Source organism: Molothrus aeneus, chromosome 11 (assembly GCF_037042795.1).
Source record: "Molothrus aeneus isolate 106 chromosome 11, BPBGC_Maene_1.0, whole genome shotgun sequence".
NCBI lineage: Eukaryota > Metazoa > Chordata > Aves > Passeriformes > Icteridae > Molothrus > Molothrus aeneus.
This window is the reverse complement of record NC_089656.1, coordinates 9,033,486-9,049,315: the sequence shown is the minus strand read 5'-3', so window position 1 is coordinate 9,049,315 and position 15,830 is coordinate 9,033,486. Positions and strand designations below refer to the sequence as shown.

General features: G+C 36.2%; 1 long non-coding RNA gene across 1 annotated transcript in view; it reads left to right on the top strand.

Annotated features, from left to right (window-relative positions):
- The window catches only part of LOC136561085 (uncharacterized), a 40,173-nt gene extending 24,664 nt beyond the window's left edge, over nt 1–15,509 (top strand). Inside the window, exon 3 of the long non-coding RNA XR_010784298.1 lies at nt 15,449–15,509. This is a non-coding gene — a long non-coding RNA (uncharacterized lncRNA). The remainder of the gene's footprint in view (nt 1–15,448) is intronic.
- Nucleotides 15,510–15,830: the final 321 nt, after the last annotated feature.

Sequence of the window (15,830 nt, the reverse complement as noted above, 5' to 3'; positions counted from 1 at the left end):
AAGCAGATATTTTCTACTATGTTACAAGTATCAACCATTTGAATGCTGCTTTAAATATCACCCATTCTTCAATAGGAGGATGTGGGAATACATTATTTAAAAATACATGCTCAAAACCAGCAAGCCCCAAATATGATGCACCCCTTTCATAGCAGCTCTGCATATTTTATTCTCTACTCTAAAAGCTATATGCTTGGATCTTTTTCATTGTCCAAAATAAATAACACAACATATTCAGCATTCATATTCTTCAACTACATGAAATTGTTATGGATGAGCAATTTTTCAGAGTAGGTGAAGGGTTGTACACTATCATGCAAACAGGTAATATTCAGCAAAAGCTCTTACAGAAAAAGAATTCACAGTATCCTTTCACGTTTTTTATTGTTTCAGTTCCCTGTCAGATAGCTGTTACCTAAATTTGAATTGAAAGCAAATAAAACAAACACTGATTGTTTTTAATTTTGGTTCTTTTCAGCATTAGTCTTTGTTTTCTACCACATTCAAAATGAACAAGTATGATGGTTCGTTTTCCCTTTGTTTGTTATCTTAATTTAATATATTCTATGCAAGGACAGATTATTTCACTGTGTGTCACTTGTAATTTATCATTCATGATCCTTGTCCAGGAGGCTCTGAAATCTCTAGAAATTTTTGTTGTCTTAAATAGATTTTGGATCACCTTAATACCATCATTATCTTAGGGCTAATATTATAAGAAAGACAGGTTTACTTAACAAGCTCAGTGTTCTAAAAAGAACAGCCTCATGTGAGTATTTGGGAGCTGGTATTACACCTTTTGCAGCTGCATGATTAGAGGCTGATACAGCTATTAACTCCTAATTATGCAATGGTATTTTTCCTATATGTGCGATCACTTAGTACTGTGCTTTTTAGTCATAGGAAAACATTTCCTCAAATAATCCACCTCCAGTCTCACTCTCCAAATCTCACAAAAAAATAGTGTTTTGTAACAAATCTGGAACTATGAAGTGGAAATCATGAAAAGGTTTCACTCATTTGTTTTTGGTAGGCCGGAATTCTTCAAAATCATCTATAAATCTGGGTCAACACTTTCCCTTCACCAATATAAAAACAAATGAACAAAAAGCTAACAAAGTCAAAAAATAATCAGCACCATCTTATAAAGCCACTTTCAGTGCATTCTGTATTTCAAAGTGAGTAATGAGTCTTTATCCCATTTTAAAACATAGGATGGAGAAAGAAATTAGCCCCTGAAACAAAACAAGTGATTTCAAGAAACTTCCTCCCCATTGGGGCAATCCTATAAGCTTATCTGTTTGAAATAATCTGTTTGCTGTGAAAACACTATTATTTCTTTAGGGGGAAAAAAGTCTTCATTTGGAGATTTTTTATTCCAGCTGTACTTTTGCAATAATATTTTACCAGTGTACTTCCTAACACTGAGATAGTAACTGTGCCCAGCTGACAGGAACAATCTTCTCATGCCTTCTCTAATACTGGTTTTAAAAAAGCTTTCCACCCTGGCTTTTCCAGCGATTCCATTTCCTAGATTCTATCTTTAGAGGGAGAACTTTTTTGAAAAAGGGCTGTAACTTGCTACAGATAACTTTTACACCTTGGCAAGGTTTACATAGAACTAAAAGTCACGTTCTGAAATAGTGACAGATATTTTCCTGACATGCCTTACTTGGAAAACTGCTTATGTTTTCTAACATGATCTGCACCAGAGTTTATACTATTCTGTTAAGGTCAAATCAAAATAACAGTAGTAAATTCTGCAGAATCTAATAATTAAAGCTTTTACTGTCTTTATTTACAATATGTATATTGAAGCAAACTCCAGTAATCTGTCCTCATGTAGAATTGAAAACAAAAAGGTTTTAAAAAATAACCAGGCAAAGGAGGAAAGGAATATACTTCTTAATTTTGAATAGTGTTACACAAAGGTAGAAAATATAACTACGTGGTGAATAAGACTAGGTAAAAGAAATTAGAGAGAAATAAGTAGAATTTTCTAACTCTGAAATGAAGGCAAATTAAAATAAATAGCATGCAATATTTATAGTAGCATTAGTGTTTTACAGCATGGCAGGTAAAATTTCCTACACTACAAGGAGTTCATCAGGCACATTTCCTGATTAAATGGACATTTTAAGAATTTCCTCTCTCCCTAAGACACTACAAATAAGCCATCAAAAAGCGAAAATATCCACACACCCACAGAATGGAGCATTGCACAACAAAGAACTGGACACCAGATGTTTCTGTGCCATCAGGAAGCATTCAAAGCTACAGACATCAGTGTTGCACTTAAAAAAACCTCTAAAAATCAATAATACAGGCCCAATATCCCTAACAAAAGATTAGGTAGTTGTATTATGATCTATTAGGCATTCAAATTCACATCAATTAACCAAAATCCTGAGCCACTGAAGGAGCAACATTCCTCAGCTCTAAATTCTGTAACTGTCAAAGGTCAGGAAACCCACATACAGCTACAGACTTATTTTAAGATCTGAGTTCTATTTTAACCTTTAACAAGAAAGAAAAGAGTAACTATGAATTTGTGTTAGCCGTACACAAATTGGGTTACGCACACAATAAATGGCACTATCATGATTTAATGGAATGGCAATTCTGCCAACATGGCATTTCCCAACACTCTGGGCAATCTCTTGGTTTCCCATTTCTAGCAGTGGGACTGACAGGAGCAATGTTTAAAAAGGCAGGATCATCCAAGCATAGGTTCCTCTTATCATAAAAAGATGTGGGTACTTAAAAACCACAAGTGCAAAGCAGCTGAGAAGGAAGGCACTTGCCATGACCTCGCCCTTCCCCAGGGACCTCCTCCAGCCCATTCAGTTCAGCTCTGCTTTGACAGCCTGCACTGCCACAGGAAGTGCTGCCATACATTTGAATGAAAAACAAGCAATAATGTGCCAAACCTCAGCAGACACACATTGAATTCTATTCATTCAGGATAGCCAAGACAATGGGGAACTACCACACCACACCACACAAAATGAACTGGCATTCTCCTGAAATGGCTCCCAGGACCAAGGCATTAAAAGGAGACAACTCACTTCCTATTCTGCTTTCTTGAACAAGGAATCTGAGCACAAATAATAAAAAAAAAAAATGCCAAATGTGTCTCAGAGTTTCATGACTGTAGCTATTTTCATCAAAAATCTAAGCTTTTGGAATCATCTTTTAAGATAGACCAAACTTCTGCTTTCTTTTCTACGAAACCTCTATCCATTGTGTTTAGAAAACGTGGTTTAAGAATATGAAAGTTTTCAGGTGGAAAACAAGGTTACACCTTAAATTCACTTAAATGTCTTCTTAAATCCACTTCTTTCATAATATATCTAGAAAACTTGATGCCATGGAGACAAAGTCATTAATCCTTCTGTTAAAATTAGGGAGCCAATATATTGACTTGCCAAAGGTCACCCAAGAGCACAGCAGGAGAGTTAGGAACTACTTCTCTGAATCTCAAAAATCTTAACCACATGACTGTAAAATCTATAACAATTAAGACATATATTGCATGCCTCTTTTGTGAGAAGGTCATATAATAATGTTGTTAACAACCGAAAATACTATTGTGATCTCTTGCTTTCCTCACCAAGAAAATGTGTACACAAAAGTCATGCAGAGGCATCTTTCTGGACACAGCTCCAAATCAAGAAGACCACTTTCTTCTCAGTGACCAAGGAGCAGAGAGGCTCCGGGTAATTTTTGGAAAACAGCAGCATGCAGAGTGGTAAGGATGTAGGACATGTAAACACTACGACTTTTCATCTCTTATAAAAATTCTTTTCAGCTCTACAGGGTGAATCTCAGGGAAGTTCATTGATGAAATCCAGAAAGTCAAACACCACTGTAGCAGCTGAGAAAGCAAAGGACAATGTTTGGATCAAAGTACCTGGGTCAGTATTCAAATGAAGCTACTTTGCCAGATAAGCAACAGATATTTTATTTCTTTCTATTTTCAGATAAAGTAACTACTCCACTTCAATGACAAATTCATCCAAATCCATAAGCCTGGAAAAGCAGAATAACTAATTTGCTTTCCTTATTTCTCATAAGAATAACTGTTTTGAATAGAAGCACCATACCTATTAGCCCAAGGAACTTAAAGGCCTTCAAGTGCTAGAAGCAATCAGGTCAATTCACAGCCTACCAATAGTACTTTCCTTTTTTAGCAAATTGGTCTAGAATGCAAAAGGTCTTGACAAAATTACCTTTTCTAACACATCCCCAGCACACGTGCTAATGATGTTATTAAATGAATAAAATCCTCCTTTAATTTAAAATAGTGTTTAACATAATACTCAATACATATACACTTTCATTTAGTTCAATAAAGTTCTATTCCCTACATTGTAATGTAATTACATACAGTTTATCTAGAAAGACATATAATTATATATGCAAAACCATGGTAATTTAAGAAATTATTTTTTATTTTATGAAACAGTTAAACCCATAAATATAAAACATTATAAAGAATTAAATTTTCTGTTTCCAGAATTAGTATGCAGTTCTTGCATTTTTATTTAAAGTAATCCACCCAATTTATGAAAAATTAAAAACAAGCACTTTTTAGGCAATGTAAATCCTAAATTGAGTTCTCTGTACACTAAAACTTATGAGCAGAGTTTTAAAAAAATCTACCATGCACCAGTTCAGTGGCACTGAATAAGAATTAAACAAGAAATGCTTTGCCAAAATGCAGGAATAAAACCCTATGCATTCATGCTTTGTCCATACGGGCTATTCTTGCTCATGTACTGAATACACACAGTATTTTAAATAGTCTGTCCATCCAATGCAAAATGAGTATGATTAATGGCTAATTGCTCTTTCTTGTTTGCTATCCTTCACATGCTATGATATCAGAGTTCCACAAGGGCAACTGTAGTGGGCTGGCCAAAAAGCCTGGAGGGGAAAATTAAATCCCCTTCTTAAGCAGCAGACTAGCAGTCTCCTCCAACAAAGGCTTTCCTTCCCTTGGTGGTAATGTGATTCATTTTCCTATAAAGAAGAAGGCTGGTATTTCAATGCGTAAAGACAGCCATTACTGTGACATTTAACAAGCCTGAAACCTCTGGCTTTCTTGCTAACCTAGATCTGCCTTAAGGCTATCAGAGACAAAAGAGGCCTTCTCCTCCAGCAAGCATCAAAGACCTAATAAAAAGCCAAGAACGAGTAGGCAGTCAGCTTCTGTGTCAGAAATGCAAAATAAAAATATAATCTATGCAAATTTGAGGCATGCAAAAAACTCATGGAACATTGCTTGTGTGTACAGTTGTACTCATAAAACCTGTAATGCACTTTTTGAATTATTCAGCAAGAGGAGGCTGAAAAGCAGCAAAGAAGCTTATTATGTTTGCTTTGCTTCATAGACTATTAGGTGGACAAAAAGAAAAAGGAATTTAGTTACGCTTGCTTATCTCCTAACCTTATAAACTTGGGATTAACAGATCAAAGGAGGATTTGGTTCAGTTGATAGAAAATGGAGCTCTTTTATAGCTGTTTGGTCTCCCTGTCCCTTATGATCAAATGAGCTTAAGCAATTGATAAAATAAATGGAGGTTTGAATTCATGTGGTTTAGTATATATATTTAATATTTGCGGTATTGCATTGTATATTTGCATGCAAAATTAAGTAACAAGTAAAAGAAGATTAAACATTGCACTTTTTTTTATTCTGCTTATGCCCCGCTGTAGAACCCAAAGTGCAAACACAAGGTGCTGTACTGATATGATTTAATTTATTTCATGATTTTATGAGGGATGCAGGGCAGCCCATGTACTACTACACATATAAAGTGTTTCTAATGCTTCATTCCCTCATCTTGCCATTGCTCCAAAAATTAACCCACATCTGAGCTCCACCTGGGGCACTGCACAGCCTGGGATGTGGAGATGGAAACACCTGGTCTGAGGGTCAGGTACCCCGGCTCACACAGCACTGACATCAGGCACCTGCCAAATGGTCATTGGAGATGACAAGGCTTGATGCTGCCTCTCTTCTTCCCAACATCTCCAATTGCAATACACCAAAAAGCAAAGATGGTGCTGCTTTTTATTCATTCACCAGTTCTATTATTTTGCTCTGGGCTGGACATGGGTGTATTCCTGGATGACTTAGAGACAGTTTCACCTTTTAAAGGACTGTACATATTCATTATGAATCAAAATTAAATTACACATGCTTTTGAAAGCTGAGGTGAACCCATTTATCTATGAATTACTAGAAGTTATATATAATTTCATTTAAAAAGTACCATGCCCTTCACATGTAAAATTGTTTTTCCATGTCAATTAGGCCATACAATTTCCAACTGCAAAGCACCATGTTTAAAAAAGGAGTTAAGTAGCTTGCCTCACTAATTTTTCTATGCTCTGATTGGAAATGCATGTTTTGACTGCAGCTTTACCACAAAGTTGTCGCTCTGTTACTACAAATGGTTTCTTCTAGAACAACTGAATGGGAATTGCAACAAACTGTCCTCCCATGTGTTTGGTTAATGTAACAGCTCATGGGATTTTCCAATTGCCAATTAAGGATTGTTCATAATATTAAAATGGCTAAAGAAGAATACCAATGTCTTATTTACCCCTCAATACTTCAGCATCAGTTATCTTTTTGGGATATTTCTATTATACAATGCTTTTGTTCAGTATATTATATAATACTTTTGCAACCCAGACCCAACCATTTTAAAACTAGCACAGCAAGAACTTCTAGGAGTTTTTACAAGATTAAGAAACTTTGTGCCAGAAGAAATTTAAGGAGAGATTTATCAAAGTCATTTAAAAACATGTCAGGGGAAAGAGGCAAATGAAAGCCTTTTCATGGGAGGAAATGTAAAGTACAAAGAAGAGATAAAGTCATAATTCTGTGAGTGACCCTTCTTTGGATGAATCTTTATAACTAAGGGAGAGGCTCTCAGCACAGCTGAGTTAGTGGCTGACTTAGATTGATGTTTATTCAAACCAGATAAGGTTTAAATCAGTCACTGAGCAGAGAATGGCCACTGTGCTCTAACTGGACAAGTGAAATCAGAACAGTGCAGCATTACTGAATTGAAAGGTGCAACTGGTGAGATTTCAGACAGTGAGGCTGGAAGAAACCTTGCTAGGTCCTTTGCATATATGCAAATTAGACATCCCCACTTTTTGCTTGCAGCTTAGTTCAATAGTTGCAAAACGGTGAACTTCTCCAAAACACATCTGCCGGACCCAGCAGATCCAAAATCTGAAGACAACTATATCAGATCTCTTTTTCCTGTGGTGGATTTTGATTGGCACATATTAGACTTGATGTTTATACAGCACAGTTTTGCACTGCATGTTTGCTGGCACTGTTTACTCAGGATCTCAGAAGAACAGGAAGGGAAAAGAAAAAGTAGAAGGAAAAGAAAAGGAGAAAGAGGGGAAAAGGAGTAACCTTAGCAATGAATACAGAAAGTCAAGAACTACTATGTAACTTTGAGTACCAAAAAGCCAAGAATGTTTTTCCTAGCTACAGAAGTATCTCAAACAAGAGGATAAAAGGTTACCTCCTAAACCATACAATTTTTCAGAAACTGTATATTCCTCTTCCATTAAGGGCTAACTTTACAAAGAACAAATAAACAATACTAGTTGGCTACAGATTTTGTCATTTCATTCAAATGACAGAATATCATTTGTTTTTGTTGGAAATATAACAAACGACAGCCAAGCAATACAATATTCTTTGGCTACAGCATAGATCTAAGTACAATTTCACTAAAATAAATTAAATAGACGCTGGGGGGATAAAACACTATGTTAGTGTATTGTATTACAAAGATAAATGTTAACACTTCCAAACTTGTTTGGCACAAAAGACATCCCAAATGTATTGCAAAAATATCTTCAGGATAACTGGTCTCAAAAATTACTTTATAAAACCTTGGTATTTGCAATCTAATACAAAAATTAAAAATGGTTTCATTTTAGCAACACTATTTGGTAACACCTCAACAAATGAAAGGACAAGAGAAGATTGCATTTCCCTTTCTTAATGTTTAAAAGGAATACAGTGGGTAAAGGTACAGTTAGTTTCTGTAGCACCTCAAATTCAAGTTTTTACTTACCATCACAGGAACTTTTAGAAGTTGATTAATTCAATATATATTAAATCAATGTGTCAAAAATTGCTATGTTAAAAAATAAGTACTCTTTACGAAACAAAAGCTGAAGTTGAAATGTAGACCTATGGGTGCCCTTATCTGTCTTATCATTCCATGCTGTAGTTGCAACATTGCTGAAGCTTTGCTATTCAAAATTACTAGTGAGGAAAAGTTACTGAGAAGCAATTTATGGTACTAAAGTGATATAGGGAACATCTGTCTCCATCTCAGTGCCTGCTACTCCACCTTGCTTTTAAATACTGTGTAAGACCATTGGTTATCTAGCAGCCTCAGACTGAAAGCTTTGGGAGGCTTTATTATTACTATAACCAAACACTGGGGTCCCCAGTGTTATACATGTAGTAGAAAGTCCTGTTACTACTTGTGGTGTAGAGTCTCAAATTGAACATATATGCGCATAGAAAGTGTGTTTTGCTGGTTTATAACTACAGTGTAATTCTGTAGATATAGATTAAAAACTGCTGGCGTTAAGTTTTCCTTAGAATCCGAGGAACGTCAAATTATGGCTTCTGCAAAGTGATCTCTATTTCCCTCTGCTGATGGACTCTCCATTTTATATTGAGTTGGGTTCTTTCTAAATACATTTGTTATGTAAATTTCAATGTAAGACCTCAACTGTGGGATAGATACATTCCCACATTGTAGGTACTACCATTTTGCAGACCAGTAAGCTGATTCAAAGGAGTTACATGATGAATCCATGGGCAAGCAAAGGTTGTGACTGAAGTGGAAACGCCTCTCTATTCTTAAAGGGACTCTGTTGAGCCTGTGCAAACAATACTAATTATAAATATGAGATTAAGTCATATTGTACTATATATAAGGTTCCTCCAATACACAGAATCTTACACAGTTTTACTACATAAATATTTTCTGCAGTACCTCTAACTTATTTGATTATCCATTCAAAAATAATATTTCTGTACATGGAAACATGCAGTATCAATATGCAACAATCTAAAACACCACAAGAACTTGAAAGTATACCTTGGTACTCTCTGAATGATTATGCAACAGCTAATGCTTCATAGCAACCGTTACGGAATTTTACTGTAATGAAAGAACAGCAAACCTGTGCTGAAAAAAACCAGCAGGCACATATACAGAATAAATTATATCCAGTTTCTTAATATCTGGTTTTCCCTCTAAAGTTATTGCCAAGAACAGACACACACCGCACATTTTATATCCCACAGTTAAAGTTCTTAGAAGTATTATTAGTTGCTTTCTTTGGCAACGCAACAAAATATACCTCCAACGTTCAGGTAACTGGATATGGTATTAGCTGGAGCAATTTGCTGAACACAGGCTTTCATACTCAAAATATGTTACAGAACTCCACTATATCACTAATGAATACTCCAGCTAAAAGTCATCAGAGAAAGCACAGGAGAGTCTGCGCATGTGAGTAAAAGAAAGTCTGGTTTTATTTTTAAACTTTTCACATGCAGAAAAGTCTTCAAGTTCAAGAATTTCAATCTGAAAAATTCTAGTTTAATTATGAAAAAAATGTTACTAGACTAAAGACTCTTATAAACACTCCCTCTGTGAACTCCTTCAGGAAAGGTTGTGAATATCATTCCCTAGTGAATAGTTTCACTCACACACAAAGTAAGACAGGAAACAATAACAAGGAGGAAGGAAAATTGAGCAAGACCACTTTATTGCTCGTTACTAGAATGTAGCATAAAAGGATTGCAAGACTAAGGGGATCTTGAGACTTGAGTTATTTGAATGAGTTCCCATAAAATTCCACAGCAAAAAGGACACTGGTGCAGGTAGAGCCTGCTTGTTCCCTTCCTCTGTGGAACTCAGTCTTTGCCAGGTCCCCGCCAAGTCTTCCCTCACAGATTTAATCTACTTGTTCTTAGCTCCTTCACTGCCAACAGGATAAATACTCTGCCTCAGCAGTAGGACAGTTTTGACTTTCCTTCTCTTTGGACATAAAGAGAACTTTCCTTTGAAAGTGCACTATTTTCTGAATTAATGATTCACCTGAACTACCCGTTGACAATGGAGTCAACATTATCTGTTTTCTACCTTCCAAAGAACAGTATCAAGGTAATAACTAGTACAGGTACAAGGACAGCCCAATACTGCAATTATTATTTCCTGATAAAGATAAGGAAAAAAAAAATTAGGAGCATACCAGTGGGGTTACAGAAGATGCTGTACAGAACAGTGGATGCTTTTGGGACAACTCAGATGTTAGCAGCAATCTTGCCAGAAAAATCTCTTTGAGCAGCACCGTTCAAAGAATACTATCAGACAAACAAAGGATTCAGGGACAGTGGTTCAAGTGTAGGACAGGACTGCTGATTCCTAATTTACCTGTAATAGCTCTGCCCATGACCAGATTCAGATTCCACCTACTGAGTCTGCATTGTTTCATTCCAGCAAGGACTGAACTCCTTAAAGGCTGCAGAATCACTGCTGAACCAAGAAATATTAAAAGAAAGGAAGGAGATGCAGACCCATGCTGCTCTCAGAACACCATGACCAAAAGCTGGTTATCATTAATATCTTATGAATTTAAAGGTTATCACAAAGTCTAGTTCCTTCCTACTTTGTTCTACTGATTATTTTCAATCTACTCACAAGATAGAAAAATAAAAAGGCACACAAAATAAAAAATTACAGAAAATGTCAGGTCAGTTTATCTTTGGAGAGAAGAGTTAGAATTTAAATTGATAAAGTGACAGTCTAATATCAACAGCCTGAAACCCAGCAGAGGTGACATAAGCATATGTGAGGATAACTACTAGATAAAAAATAGGTACAAGGGAACACAGGAGAGAACACACAAACACACACCAGGTAGTAACTCATCACTTAATCACTTGAGCAATAAATATGGCCAGATTTTCAGCTGAAGTCATTCTGTGTCTGAAGCAGTGAAATAAACTGAGGAACCCTCACAGCTCAGAAGGGACAGTTCGTTGCTTTCAGAACAGCTTTATCAACTGCTACCTACCAAGGTGACAAGGCAAACAAATATGGGGGGAAAAATCAATACAAAGAATAAATTCCTGAAGGGCGCCCTGGTACCACGTATTTAGGACTTGAGGTAAATCTCTTCATAAAGATGAAGAGCCATACAGAGGCAAGAGCAAATGAGAAATAATTCTTTGCCAAGAAAGAAATATTACAAGTTCCTACCTTAGTCAGAAGGAGTTTATACCATGATTCAGTGCTGATACACAACTAATTTTGTTTTCTGAGCATCAGACTGGCTGTACACAGACCTGTGCACCTGGGAGTCCCAGCGAAAACCTACCACCTATTAAGCATTCACTTTGGATAACACGAGTATTTTAAAATGACCAATTAAGAAAGCATCTAACTGCTGCCATTTACAGCATTTTTCTCTGTTGCTGAAACTCAGCTGTAGATCTAGGTTAGCAATCTCAAAATATTCATTACTTGTGTTATTTATTTATATTTTTTGAAACCTCATTCATGCAATTAAGATACTGATAGCATTATTACCAGCAAAAGAAAGCTTCTCCATTCCTGTTAGCCTATTACTGATCTCAGGGGTGCTTTTGCAGAAAACAAAGATTCTTTTGCTTAACATTTGGCCATGAAAGATGCTTTTTGCAGGCAATTCTGGGACTCCAGAGACAAGCTATGTTAAAAAGCATAATGTTCAATCAAGATTCAAGTAGACATTTTCTCTGTGTGTGTGTGTTCAGAAGACAGACTGCAATGTTGACAAATCAATGGAAAGGAGCCTTACAGCAAAATAAATTGAATTTTGGAATATTCTGTGCTGGTTTAAGTCTTACTTCTGGACAGCAGGTCTCAAAACTATCCTCACTGCTAAACATGGTCTGCTCTAAAATAACAAAGATAAGATCTCATACTGTCTAAGACCTCAGTGATTTCCAAAGAGGAGAATCAGAAGCTCAGTTTAAGGTGTTTTATATGTTTAATATGGAAATGCTTAATTCAGGAAAGAAAAAAACTGGACATTGTAAAAATTTGGTTTTGTTGAAAACAGATCCTAAAGAAAAAGTTTTTGTAATGCTGGTTGATTTTATATTCCAGAAAAACATTTTGATAGAGAGCTTTAATTTCAAGTTGCATACCTTCAGCATACATGTTCTGTGAAAGTTTCCACAAAAATAAAACCAAACAAAAATCATCTAGCATGCAAGAATTATTTATGGGCTCTGTACAGGTCTCTAGCCCCAAACTATCTAAGCAGTGGTTAGCTATAAATAAGAAGAAGTTTAACAGGATACATAACTAATATCATTCATGTACCCCAGTTTTGTGTACTCATTGCCTTCTCCCATGCCTTCCACAAAAGTGAAATAAGTGATCCAAAGCTCAGGTATTCAGACCATGATGATTTAATACAACATTAAGCTCAAACCTAAGATATTACCTCAACTGACTTTCAGTAATGAAGCCCATTTTCTCCTTAGCTAAAGCAGGCTTTACTACATTTTTATCTTTATACTCTCAACCTGTTCCATGCCAGATGGGTGACGGAGTGTGCAGCCTATGAGGATTCACTCACAGAGCTGAAAAAAATGGCTGGGCTGTTCAAAATCTAATGGAGTTCAAGATTGTCTGAGACAGTCCTTAATTTGATTGGGATTTAAGCACTTATGTCCTCTAGATTTCTTTAAATATCTGTTCACTGACTGGCCAAGTGAAGGAAACTGCATTCTGATTGAACACAATCACCTCTACTAAGAACCCATCTTGGTGCCCTCTGTGTCTGCTTGTTGTTTCATATCACCTCCAATTCAATAATAAACTGTCATGCTAATTAGGACACATTTAATTATTATATCATCCTTTTGCTGAAATCTTAAGGGGAAGTACTGCAAATCTACCAAATGCAAAAACAAGAAAATTGTTATAAAGGATCAAGACAATAGTAAGTAAGGCAAACAAGCTTAGAATACAAAGCTTCTCTTGCCAAACAAACCCTTCATACAATAATAACTGAGTCCTTTTGCTAACACACTGGTGAAGAAAGCAGTATGGGGGGGGCGGGTTGGGCTTTATTTTTTTTTACTTCTTACTTTGAACAATTCATTCATCATTTAATGAAAACACCTGTAAGTAAATAATGGTTCAGAGTGAGCGCAATCTAAGTGGAAAACTACCTGAGAGGATGTGAAATGGCTCACTGCATTAAAACAATGCAGGACTCCAGTTCTGATGTGGTATCAGCAGAAGTTCATGACACAAATTTGTTTTACATCATTTCACCTTCATAGATGTTTTACTACATCTATGTAGTAGATTCATTTAAGTCATAAACTAGAAGAACAAATTTAAATTTGTAACTAAAATTCTTGTATATCAAAATATATTAGAAACTAGACTGAGAAGAAAATTAAAGCAAACCACATAAAGAAATATAGTGGTGGGTTTTTTTAAACTTATGGCTTAGAAAATTTTGGAGACCACCCACAAACTTGTGGCTTATCAAACAAAAATTTTTATTACAGCCTATTTATAAAAATACTCCCAATCATTGCATCTGGATACATACAGCTATGGCCCATGATATTCTGATATCTTCTAAATACCCTGCCAATCAGGGGCCTCCAGCACACATTTTTAGTGGTCCTAATTGAAATGGCACTGTTTTCAAGTACATTGGATTAGAATATAAACTCTATTGCTGATTCTGAAAAACTGTCAAAGACATAAAAAAACATTCAAAGCAACTAGTAAATTAGTCTGTGATTTATGCTCAACATAGTAAAATGATCAAAGTCAGATCCACATTCTGAAATATGTGGGGAACCAGAAAATGTACCAGGTCTTGCTAATATATGGAATTATCAAAGACCTCCCAAATGACTTAAGTTAATTCAAGCCCCTTGTTCACAATTAGACTGTTATCATGAAATCTGCCATTCAGTTCCTTACCATCACATCTATGCCAAGAAAGTAGCACAGACTGGAAAAGAGTTACATTGCTAAACCCTTACATCTTTTCTTTCCCATAAAAAAAAATCTTTTTAAAGAAATGTATTTTCTTTCATGTGAACTTGATGCTGTCTAATTTAATTCTTGATGTTTCTTCCATTGTACATTGAGGCGTCCTTTGAGGAAGGAAAAACAGCTTGTGTTTTGATAACAAACACACAAAAAATAGTTGCATCTCTGCTTTCAAAGAGACAAGCTGTTTTTATTTCCTCTGAAGAAGCTCATTACAATATGATGGACAAAATGTCAGATATAATTAAGTGAAAAAGGTGGGTTTTTTTTCCTTGAGAGATATCAACTATTGGAAACGCTGCTGGTTTTTGCAGGTCTCTCCTCCCCTCCCCCCAACCCAATTCTTGGTCACTTAACACGAATTTATTGCAAAACTAATTAAAAGCAAAAGAAAACTAAGAGAAAAATACATCCAACACAAAAATAGCATTAATGCTTTTACTAAGTGGAAAAGAAAGTTAAAAGAGCTTGCTGTTGGAGTAGACTGATGCCTGACAGCGTTCACATGCACACACAAAATCCAACTCTGCACTTTACAGGAGGAGCAGAGCTCTCTCAGGCTGGAAAGCCTTTGCACTGTTCATTTCAGATTGAGGGGGTCGTGCTTCCCCCCAGCCTGGGGTCAGCGTCGTAAACATCAGCCCATCAAGATAAGAAGGTTAAGGCAGATGATATTAATTACCTGTCCTTTCAAGTCATCCCTGTCTCACATCTGGTTTCCTCTTTGTAACATTCATCTAGGCCAATAAAAGCAGAGGAGTGGGGGCAGAACAGAAAAGCTCTTGAGCAGCTCTGTCCTTGCTTGGGCAGCGATGGCACAGCGTACTCATCTCCCTGCCCTCACCCCTGCCTCCCTCAGACACACCCACGGCACCCTGCGCACCCAGCTCTCACCGCAGACTGGCAGGTTTGCTCCAGCCACACCAAAATACTGGCAGAAATTCACTCTGCATCTTTTACCTTTTTCTACTTTTCACATAAATTGCTGGTGCCAGTTGTACTTTTCCAGGTATATCATATGTGTTTCCCAAAGCCTGGCACTGGGAGTCTTAAGTAAATCAAATATTGGTGCTTTAGTTATTGAACAAGCTTAATAGACCTCACTGTCTGAACACCTCCCCTTGCCTTTATTTCACTCTGTTTCTTGTCACTCAGACCACACAGATGGCAACTTCTACACCAGCATCTGTCAGGTCTGGACCAGAAAGAAAAAAAAAAGGCAAATGGTTCTCAGATCAAAACATGTAAAAAATGTCATTTAGTAAAACTTTTTAAGCTTAATTTTTTCTTTTTTTCAGGTGATATCAGAGTTGTTTTCGCTGCAGTTCAAATGAAGACTTCACCACATTTATTCTGAACAGGAATGCTGTTCAGTTCAAAATTTTGTTTTTGTTTCTTCTTATAAATATCACAGAGAATTAAGAATGCCAGGGTAACCCTCAAGGTAATTTCTACTTTAAATTATTTTTTAATGGAAGACATTTTCAAATTTTCCAAGGTTCTTCGACAATATCAGCAATTAGAAAGTATATTCTTAAGTACAAGCAAAAAAGCTCATTTACTCCATAGCTAGATTCTCACTAATGCAGCCACATGAGTGAGAAAATTACTACATTAGTTTCAGTTCATAATTTGAAGTGAAAAGCAACATACCTAATTTCCATTCCTTAACCCATCTTG